Genomic DNA, 11,006 nt, shown 5'->3' with positions numbered 1-11,006 from the left:
ATCATGTGACACAATTTGAAATTGAGTGTAAAAGTTTTGCTGCAATATTAATGACACAAAGGAAATAGGAATGGGGGTGAGGGGTTACTAGGAATAAGGTATGTATTTGCATAATGGAGAAAACTGACATGTTTGAATTCTGCAATGCTCACTACTCTACACAGAGCTTCAAAGGCATTTCAGATGCAGGAGGCTCCTGTGAACTGATGGAACAGTGTTCGCTGAAGGATTCGCATGCAATGGTTACATCAGCACCATATTAGACTCATTTATGATCCATAAGAGGAAATGTTGAGCTCGGACAGACAGTAGATGTATCACAAAGAATGTGAATCAATTCCTGGCATTCGGGTGTGATGCTGCCTGGTTATGTATTGTGTGTGTGCGGCGTATACCCACTTATTTTTCAGTGGGCATTGCGTATACTCACTTCTTAAATCTCCACTGCCGTTTCAATTAATAAGGCTGATGGAACAGATCAGAATGTTTAGCTTAAAATGTTGATAAACTATTAATACTTCACATTTTAAGTGGGGCAATGTACCTTCGCGGTGAATGTTCTAAAATTATATTTGCAGGAAAAAGGCGTTCTAAAATGTGCATGGACAGAGATGGAAATATCCATTGGGGAATATAGAAAGGGGGGGGGGGTTAAATATGCAACAATTATCATGGGTTGCTAATATGACCAAGATGATGCCTTTTCCTCATAGACAATGAAAGAAAATGTAAAGAAAATCAATAGAACAGCATATGAGTAAGTCTTCATAAAAAATAATTGCCTTCACATTTCTGTGGTGGGATTTTGGCTATAGTCTACTTTCAAGTAAGGTGACACATGCCTCATAATACGAAGTAAAATGTCCTGGTTTCAAACAATTATTTTATTTATTTTTATTTGAACCTTTATTTAACTAGGGCAAGTCAGTTAAGAACAAATTCTTACTTACAATGACGGCCTAGGAACAGTGGGTTAACTGCCTTGTTCAGGGGCAGAACGACAGATTTAACTTGTCAGCTCGGGGATTCGATTTAGCAACCTTTCGGTTACTGGCCCAACGCTTTAACCACTAGGCTACCTGCTGCCCCAATTAAGAAATAGACAAAATATTGCAACGCTAATGAAAGGCCTAACCATCTTCTGGTAGATGGAAAGGCTTTCCCAAAAACATTCTCTATTAAATGTTAACTACAGTAGCTACAAAGTAGGCTATGCCTACCTGTCAGAATGATATCATGATTATTTGCATCAATCCATTAGCCATTTCCTTTGCAAAATCCAACTTATGTGCTACAGAAACACTGCTAAGCAAACAGTGCGAGGTGTCTGCACACTTGAATTAAAGGGTAAATACACTCAAAAATCAAAATTTCTTAGATGTCCCAGACCTCAAAACAAATGTTGTTTTTCTGTATGACTTTGAGAGTGAAAACCTGAAACAATTAGGAAAAATATGAAACCTGTGAATTTTGGACATTTATCTGTTTCAATGGTAGGTCTACTATTAGCCTACTTGCACAGTACAGTTTGGATTGGCCTGACTGTGAAAGACCAATACAGGATTTATAATTTTAGGTCGTTCAGAGTGTATGTCACTGTTTCTCATATCATTTTTCACACAGGGCGTCTTTCCTTCGTCGGGCGGGGCGTTTGGATTTTTTGGGGGGGAAATTATTCAGGCACCATTACACCACTGTGTGTGTGTATGTGGCTTGCATGCATGCATAGCACCTTGCTCAAGATCAGTCAGTCATAGCGCGCTCCCTAATATTAAATTATGGCATTTCAAAAGGGGCCAGGTGCAGCTTGAATTAACCAATTTTGAGAAGGTAATCCAATTCATGCTCTTTCAGAGACACGTATGCTGAGCACATCTTTAGAGTGTACCGTTAGCATAAAATATTTCTTTTTTCTTCTTCACCCTGTATTTCCAGAGTGGGTGTGGGTCAGCAGTAGCAGGTAGCAATCAAAGACAAATGGTGTCAAGTCTGATGTATGTGCTATGGATGGTCATTCAGCTGGAGCAATCTTTTACAATACAATATAGACCATGCAGAGCTAGGGGCGGTGGCTTCAGAAAGATAGATACTGGTCTTAAAATCGTAAAAACAAACAATATTTAATTTCTATCTTATCCGTCAGTGTTTTCCCCCTCCACTAACCCCGATACCACCAATTACCCTAAATCGGGTTCATATCCAACCCTAACCTCTCCATACACTGATACATTATACTCTTTCCCTTCCTTGAGCCCCCCCTCTCTTTATTCATGGTTTTGTTTAGTGTGATTTTTTTTAAAATTTAAATTTAATTTCTACAATTGTAAAGCGACTTTGGGTCCTTGAAAAGCGCTATATGAGTCCCTTAAATTTGTATTATTATTACTAACAATGTAATTAATAATTGATTTTATAATTATATTTTCCATTTTTATGCAAAGAGCCATAGTGGCAGAGCAATTACTTGCGTATTTATTGAAAAAGTTGGATTAAATGCCCAGTGCAGTCAGAAATGTGATTTTTCTGTGTTTTGTATATATTTCCACACTATGAGGTTGGATTAATACTGTGAAATTGTGAAAATGACAATAATACCCTTTTAGTGTAAGAGCTGTTTGAAAAGACCGCCTGAAATTCTTCCTGTTTTGGTGAGATGGAGTTTTTGGCCTGCCTGGTGACTTCACCAGATGGTACGTTACTTAATAGACCAATAAGAAAGAGAGTTCCAAACCTATCTGCCAATAACAGCTAGTTTTCAGTTTCCCCCTCCCAATTTAGACCACTCTCAGACAAAATGCTTGCTTGAGAAATTGGTATTTGGTAAGAATCTATTTGACCATTTTAATTGAAAACAATCACAGTAAGGTACTTAATTGTTACCCAGAAATGATTTGATATCGATACAAATGGCTTCTTTAGATCGTTAAACAAAAGGGGACATAATTCATGATATTTTCTCAGAAATTCTTCCCAAAACCATAAGTTTCAGCCTTGTAGTCTAACAATATACAGTATAATTCTGTATAACAAATATTTTTCAATTGTAAGTATGCAGAGACCTGTAACACAATTTCATAGGTGGCGTATTGTTGAGTTTGGACACCCTATTTTTCAGGATGTGGAGCAGAACCCTCAAATGTCCTTAATAATCTTGTAATCTGGCCTTGCACACAAGTCAAGCAATACACAAAAATGTATCTTAAATACAATGTCACAAATTAAGACCCTAAAAATTGACATTCACCTCCATTCTCTGTGTTTTGTGTCTCAATAGCAGCCATTAGCAACTATCAGTTAACCTTATAATTGGTTCTGGGTGGCACATACATCAAACTTGCATGAACACTGATGACAAAAACATTCCTCATGTCTACGTCATCGTTAGAAAAAAGTTTGGTCCAATTCGGGTGTTAGGTACTATATTTATTGTATTTTATATGAGTCCTATAAATAAGAGTCCTATAAATAGAAATGGCAAATCTGGGTGCAATCATTTAGCTTAATTTCTCAGATCAAGTTATATTTCAACAAAATAATGTTTCAAGGATTGCTTATCTGTTTCAAAATTATTTCAAAAGAATCAGATGATGGGTGTCAAAATCCTCTTGTGATTTTTAGTACAGGAGAAGATAGAATTTTTCCCCATTCCTCTCTGAATTGTTAACAGACTTCATGTCTGTGACAGAGATTGCCTATGTAGTTGATTGTGCATAGCCCTATCAAATGTGTGACTGTCTGAAGAGCCACAATGACAGCTGAAAGAGGCACACATTCTTCTATAGGCTATACTGTAGGGGTTTCCTGTAGAGTTTATTAACTGAAATTGGGTCGCGTGCGCAGTGTCAATATTGCGTGTACTTTGAATTATGGAGACTTTGTGTGAAGTAAATACACTAACCTAAAGGCTTCCATGCGACAACCTGATGGATAATGTGCTATTTCAATGTTTTATATTGTTATGGTAGACAGTTAATTAAATTGTTACATACCATTGTCAATAATTATTTCTGCAAAGCCCCGAACTGACATTAGATGAATTAGAGGGGTTTATATTTTTTTCCCTCACTCTCAATTTAATTTGATTCTTCTCGGGGGTCAAGGGTCAGACGGAGATTTTTATTTTATTTGAACCTTTATTTAACTAGGCAAGTCAGTTAAGAACAAATTCTTATTTACAATGATGGCCTAGGAACAGTGAGTTAACTGTCACGACCTGACCATAGAGAGCTTTTTATTCTCTATGTTGGTTAGGTCGGGGTGTGACTAGGGTGGGTTATCTAGGTGATTTATATATCTATGTTGGCCTGGTATGGTTCCCAATCAGAGGCAGCTGTTTATCGTTGTCTCTGATTTGGGATCATATTTAGGCAGCCATTTCCCCAGTTGCCTGCGAGCACTTCATTAGCTTCACGTTTCGTTTTGCACTTTATTGTTTTCTTTGAGTTTCACTACAAAATAAAGAGGATGGAACCATACCACGCTGCATCTTGGTCCACTCATTATAACGATCGTGACATTGACTGCCTTGTTCAGGGGCAAAATTACAGATTTTTATCTTGTCAGCTCAGGGATTCGATCTAGCAACCTTTCGGTTACTGGCCCAACACTCTAACCACGAGGCTACTTGTCACCCCGCATGTCGATAACATCTGTAATCAAATGAAATACCATCTCAAACCAATGAGAAAAGGCTTAAAGAAAAAGTTTATAGGGACCATCTCTGCGGGACAGTGAATTGGGGTCAACGAGTCTGAGTTGAAGAACTGCCCATATGTCCCAGAGCAGACATTACGGCCTCCGAAGTAACTGCATCATTCTGCTGTTTGTATTACTTAAAAGGTGCACTATGCAGAAATCGCTCCGACATTTCCTGGTTGCTAAAATTCTAATAGTTTGCCTAATTTCAGTTTGTAACAAAACAAGCAAGTATAGTATAGAGAATCATTGTACCATCTAAACCGCTGTGATATATATTTTCCATAACCAAAAATATGGTATTTTCATCTATTTGAAGATTGTGTACAAAACCCGAAAGTATAAGACTCAAAACCAAAACGTAACAGGAAGCATAGATATAGCGCGCATAGAAAATGTCTTGCTTTCAATGAGAATGACATGTCTATATCTCACATTTCTATGTGAATTTGGTCAGGTCGCCCAAATATATATATATTGCAGCTTTAACCTAAATTGATCCAAGTTAAAGCTGTCTGATGAGGGAGCCATACATGATGGATGTACAGTAGGCTTAAGCAGCTGGGGGAACACCTGACAGGGGAGAGGAAGTGCAGCAGCCAATCCTTATTTTCCGCTCCACCTTTTTGCCTTTGCTGTGTGTGCCTATTATACATTGGATATCGCTCTCTGAGATGCTATTATGTCCCACTCCTTCCTCATTGACACCAAAACCTAATCAAGGAAGCGCTCAACTGTAATCCCTTGCTGGTAAAGCTACATGGCTGCAACATTCAGAGTCTAGGACCACAGTAGGGTATTAGGATGGTAATGAGTACAGGCAGTCCTTCAACGCAAAACTGGGGTCAAAATTCCAATGAAATAATACCAGTCTGATTATTTCATTGTAGCACCTGATTTTCCGAGGCTCATATGAAACAGACAAAAAGCTCCATTGTATCGATGCCGCAAAAAACATTCCCTATTTAATTTCGTTCAAATGAAATGAAAGCAGTTTCACATCTTTATCAAGACTGTTTTAAATAAGGACATGTAGGCAGCTGATGCTCCATTGCAATTATATAAGTAGACAGATAAAAGGAAAGATGCAGAGGACATGGCTATATGAAATGCTAACCATGTTTAAACATTTATGGCTCCATTTAGTTAACAATCCTGTGTTATCTGTCCCTTGCAGGCGTGGCAATCCGAATGCAATTCCTCACTCCAATTAACTCGCCATTGAAGAAATACATTAATTTCAGCAGTAGTGAGAAGAGACCTTCTTATTGGACCAATACCAATGATAATATCAATGAACGGCTAGATGAACGTGTCAGTGACAGCAAACTGGAGAGCTGTGGAAATGCTGCATGAGATCATGCACAGGCTCATGCTATGTGCAAATCACAAGTTCTAGAGAAGTGCCACTTGTCGTGATTATATTCCCTGTTTACAAGATAATTATAGAGGACTGAGATTCTTATTCCAAAACACCAGGAATGGGTGATTGGCAGCTTCATAATTATGATCACAATACATTATTGGCATGAGCAAAAAAAATAATAATGATGCTGTGCTGTCACACAGACATATCACAGGTAAACAATGAATGTACATACCATACAATTACAGGACTTATTCACCTTTAGTGACCCTAGCCTGAAATTATGTCAATATTATGTAAAAGCTAACAGAAAATAAAGGTTCTCATTAAATGTTCTCATTTCTGGGGAAATGGAAGTCTCGGATTTACCATCTACAAATTGACCCAAAGAATTCTCTGCTTGTTGATTATTAGAACAATCAGATAAATACATAGAAACGCTCATATTTGAAGACAGTGTGGTAATATACTATATACACACACACACACACACACCCACACCACACACACACACACACACACAACCAGCTGAAGTCGGAAGCTTACATACACTTAGGTTGGATTCATAAAACTCGTTTTTCAACCACTCATATCGATCCCGCCGTAAGAAGTTAACAAACTATAGTTTTGGCAAGTCGGTTAGGACATCTACTTTGTGCATGACACAAGTAATTTTTTCCAACAAATTGTTTCCAGACAGATTATTTCACTTATAATTCACTGCATCACAATTCCAGTGGGTCAGAAGTTTACATACACTAAGTTGACAGTGCCTTTAAACAGCTTGGAAAATTCCAGAAAATGATGTCATGGCTTTAGAAGCTTCTGATAGGCTAATTGACATCATTTGAGTCAATTGGAGGTGGATGTGGATGTATTTCAAGGCCTACCCTCAAATATAGTGCCTCTTTGCTTGACATCATGGGAAAATCAAAAGATTTCAGCCAAGATCTTAGAAAAAAATTGTAGACCTCTACAAGTCTGGCTCATTCTTGGGAGCAATTTCCAAACGCATGAAGGCACCACGTTCATCTGTACAAACAAGAACACACAAATATAAACACAATGGGACCACGTAGCCGTCATACCGCTCAGGAAGGAGATGCGTTCTGTCACAAAAGTATCTATATCCACAGTAAAACGAGTCCTATATTGACATAACCTGAAAGGCCGCTCAGCAAGGAAGAAGCCACTGCTCCAAAACCGGCATAAAAAAGCCAGACTACGGTTTGCAACTGCACATGGGGACAAAGATCGTAGTTTTTGGAGAAATATCCTCTGGTCTGATGAAACAAAAATAGAACTGATTGGCCATAATGACCATCGTTATGTTTGGAGGACAAAGGGGGATGCTTGCAAGCCGAAGAACACCATCCCAACCGTGAAGCACGGGGGTGGCAGCATCATGTTGTGGGGGTGCTTTGCTGCAGGAGGTACTGGTGCACTTCACAAAATAGATGGCGCATGAAGACGGAAAATGTGGTGGATATATTGAAGCAACATCTCAAGATATCAGTCAGGAAGTTAAAGCTTGGTCGCAAATGGGTCTTCCAAATGAACAATGACCCCAAGCATACTTCCAAAGTTGTGGCAAAATGGCTTAAGGACAACAAAGTCAAGGTATTGGAGTGGCCATCACAAAGCCCTTATCTCAATCCTATAGAAAATTTGTGGGCAGAACTGAAATAGCGTGTGCGAGCAAGGACGCCTACAAACCTGACTCAGTTACACCAGCTGTCAGAAGGAATGGGCCAAAATTCACCCAACTTATTGTGGGAAGCTTGTGGAATGCTACCAGAAACGTTTGACCCAAGTTAAACAATTTAAAGGCAATGCTACCGAATACTAATTGAGTGTATGTAAACTTCTGACACACTGGGAATGTGATGAAAGAAATAAAAGCTGAAATAAATCACTCTCTACTATTATTCTGACATTTCACATTCTTAAAATAAAGTGGTGATCCTAACTGACCTAAGACAGGGGATTTTTACTAGGATTAAATGTCAGGAATTGGGAAAAACTGAGTTGAAATGTATTTGGCTAAGGTGTATGTAAACTTCCAACTTCAACTGTATATATGATAACAGTGTCAAAACAAGATGGACAATTATTATCACAGTAGCACCATTGTACAGTACACATGATCCACCACAACCAGCACATCCACAAAGATGAGCATAGGGGCTGCTGGGTGTTTAGCTACAGCTGGAACATGTATTCTACCTGTCACATTATATCAGTACCAAACCAAACCCTCTTAACTACTCTGGTTAAATACCTGTGAGCCTGAGGAAAATCCTTCTGATGCTGCTGACAGTGTCTGTCCCACAAAGTGTTAAAAGAAAGCCCTAAGCCAACGCCAAGACAAACTGCTCACTTAGCTCCCAGTCTAATCCTGAGGGCCCCCCTCCACTCCTCTCCTGTTTATTAGTATTCTATTTTCATGACTTTGCTAGTATACAACCATCTGCAATATGTAGAGTGGGATTCGAAATTGACAACCTTTGGACAGCCTGTAGCGCATCTACAGATGGACTATCAGTACATATTCAACTATCTATCTACTAACCTTAGCCCTAACACTAACATTAACCCTTAACCCTAAAATTAACCATTTTCTCTGAACCTAACCCTAACCTTAGCAAGCAGTTGCTTATCAACAGATGGTCATAATATTAACAAATCTGTAGAGCATCTAGAATTTAAGTCCGGTGACTGATGGCCATTGCAAAATTTAGATTTTTGTGGCCATTTAACCATTTCTTTGTGGATTTTGATGTGTGCTTGGGTTATTGTCTTGCTGGAAGATACACTTGCAGCCAAGTTTCAGCCTCCTGGCAGACGCAACAATGTTTTTTGGCTAAAATGTCCTGGTAGTGGGTAAAGTTCATGATGCCGTTGACCTTAACAAGGGCCCCAGGACCAGTGGAAGCAAAATAGCTCCGTAACATCAAAGATCCACCACTGTATTTTATAGTAGGTATGTGGTTATTATCTGCTCATGCATTCTCATGTCATCTGTCCAAAGCACTGGTTCCAATCCAATCCGTTTAGCAAATGAATGTTTTGTATTTGCTCCCTAAATAGGATTGATACAGTTACATATCGGGATATAATTTTTGGTGATATATCATTTTGACAATATTGCAATATTTTTGCGCTAGTTGGCTGAACTTGCACCAAAGCTCCAGAATTTTTCCTTCATAGCTTGTTCTCCATTAAATAGGGAGTCAATTTGTTTTAAGCACTTATATTTCCATGACTGATCAAAACTCGTACTCATGGCTTTCTCTTGTCCCTCTGCAGCAGACATATGGTGAGCAATCTGTTTGGAAAATCAGATTCAGTATTGAATCGCAATACATATCGAATCGTGAGAATTGCACAACATATTGTATCGCCACCTAAGTATCGTGATAATATCGTATCGTGAGGTCCCTGGCAATCACTAGCCCTAGCATGTTTCCTGTAAAAACAATTGGGCAATGTTTATATGATGCCTTTTCAAAACAGTCCCATCTTTACCTCATGTCGGCCTTCTATAGTGCCATTGATTTGGCGGCAACTGAGCAAGAGACATTCAACTTTGACCCTGTTGTTGTGACCGTTGTCATGGTAACCTGCAGCAAGCAGCGTTGATCAAGTTCTAAGTTGCTCCGAAAAGACAGAATGCAATGCACTGCTTTAGTTTCTTCACATTCCTACCAGTACGTTAGCAGTTTGCCATACTTAACTACCTTGTAATGTGTCTACAGTTAATCTCAAAACATTGTCAGATATGTTTTGGTAATTTATATGAGATGGCTATAGCCAAGTTAGCCAACAAGCTAGCACTAAATAGTCTTGGGTGGTATACCGTATTCTGGGCTTGGAAATAGCCATGGGATGGTTTTTTAATACTGTCAAAACTATTTCTTCAAAGTTTTTTGATAAAAAGTAGAAACAAATATTCAAATGTAAAGTAAATACCTGCACTGAACTTGTGCAATATGTTAGGAGATAAATAAAATTGTGTTCTTTATTAAACCTGTCACATAATTGTTTGTTTACAAGCACACGATGATGAGAGAAGGAGCCTTGTAAGTCACTCACTGTTGTGCAGCACGCGGCAGGTGACCTAGTTAGAGTACGGAATTCACAACTAAATGTTTGCCAACTAGATATCTTATCACTATTAAGTTAACGGTCTAAATGCTCTGCAGTTGTGCATTTGGTTAGCTAACTAGCTACTAAATTAGCTATCTAGCTAAGGTTAGCTTCTTCCAAAATTAAGTTTTGCTTGCCGGTAAAAGCAGAGAATCCCCTACTGGATCATGAACCTTGCTGTGTAGTATTTGTTTTGTGGGTGCAGCAAACTGAGTAGCATTTTTTAGTTACTTGTATAACTTCATGAGCTGGGGTGTCTGTCCTGAAAATAGTTTAGGTCACAGACTGTATAAAATGTTCGCAATGTGCTCATTAGCTCATTCTCTATGGGATTTTCATGTACATGTACTTGTTAGCATTGCTAACCTTTGGGTTACAAAGGCTCAGTGGGGTTTGAAAATAGCGCTCCTTGTGTTCAGTGCCAGTATTACCAAATATCCCAGTATGGCACAAGGTTGGTATTACGGTATGAATATCTGGATAACGCCCAAGCCTAGCACTAAATCAAAACGTTGTCTAGAAAGTTGCTTTTAATTGCCTGGTGTGCTAGACTTGGGCGTTATCCAAAATAAGTTTTTTAAACAGATGTTTTTTTGTTGCAAAAAATAGAGCAAATAACGCTATTATTTGGACCAGGTTTCGGCATGCAGCCAGACGTTTTTTAAAATACTTTTTCATATTGATAAAGACAAGTTTGATGTCGGAGAACAATAGAATGTTCATGATTTAATGTATGACAAAAGCCGGTAAGATGAAAGGGGACAATTATACTGAGGGGTTGGCAGGACATTTAAAC

General features: G+C 38.6%; 1 protein-coding gene across 2 annotated transcripts in view; it reads right to left on the bottom strand.

Annotated features, from left to right (window-relative positions):
• Nucleotides 1-11,006, bottom strand: part of lingo1a (leucine rich repeat and Ig domain containing 1a) — a 255,057-nt gene that overhangs the window by 10,525 nt on the left and 233,526 nt on the right. The window lies entirely within an intron of this gene.

The sequence above is a fragment of the Salvelinus alpinus genome, chromosome 9, assembly GCF_045679555.1.
Source record: "Salvelinus alpinus chromosome 9, SLU_Salpinus.1, whole genome shotgun sequence".
Taxonomy (NCBI): domain Eukaryota; kingdom Metazoa; phylum Chordata; class Actinopteri; order Salmoniformes; family Salmonidae; genus Salvelinus; species Salvelinus alpinus.
This window is presented reverse-complemented; position numbering and strand designations above follow the sequence as displayed.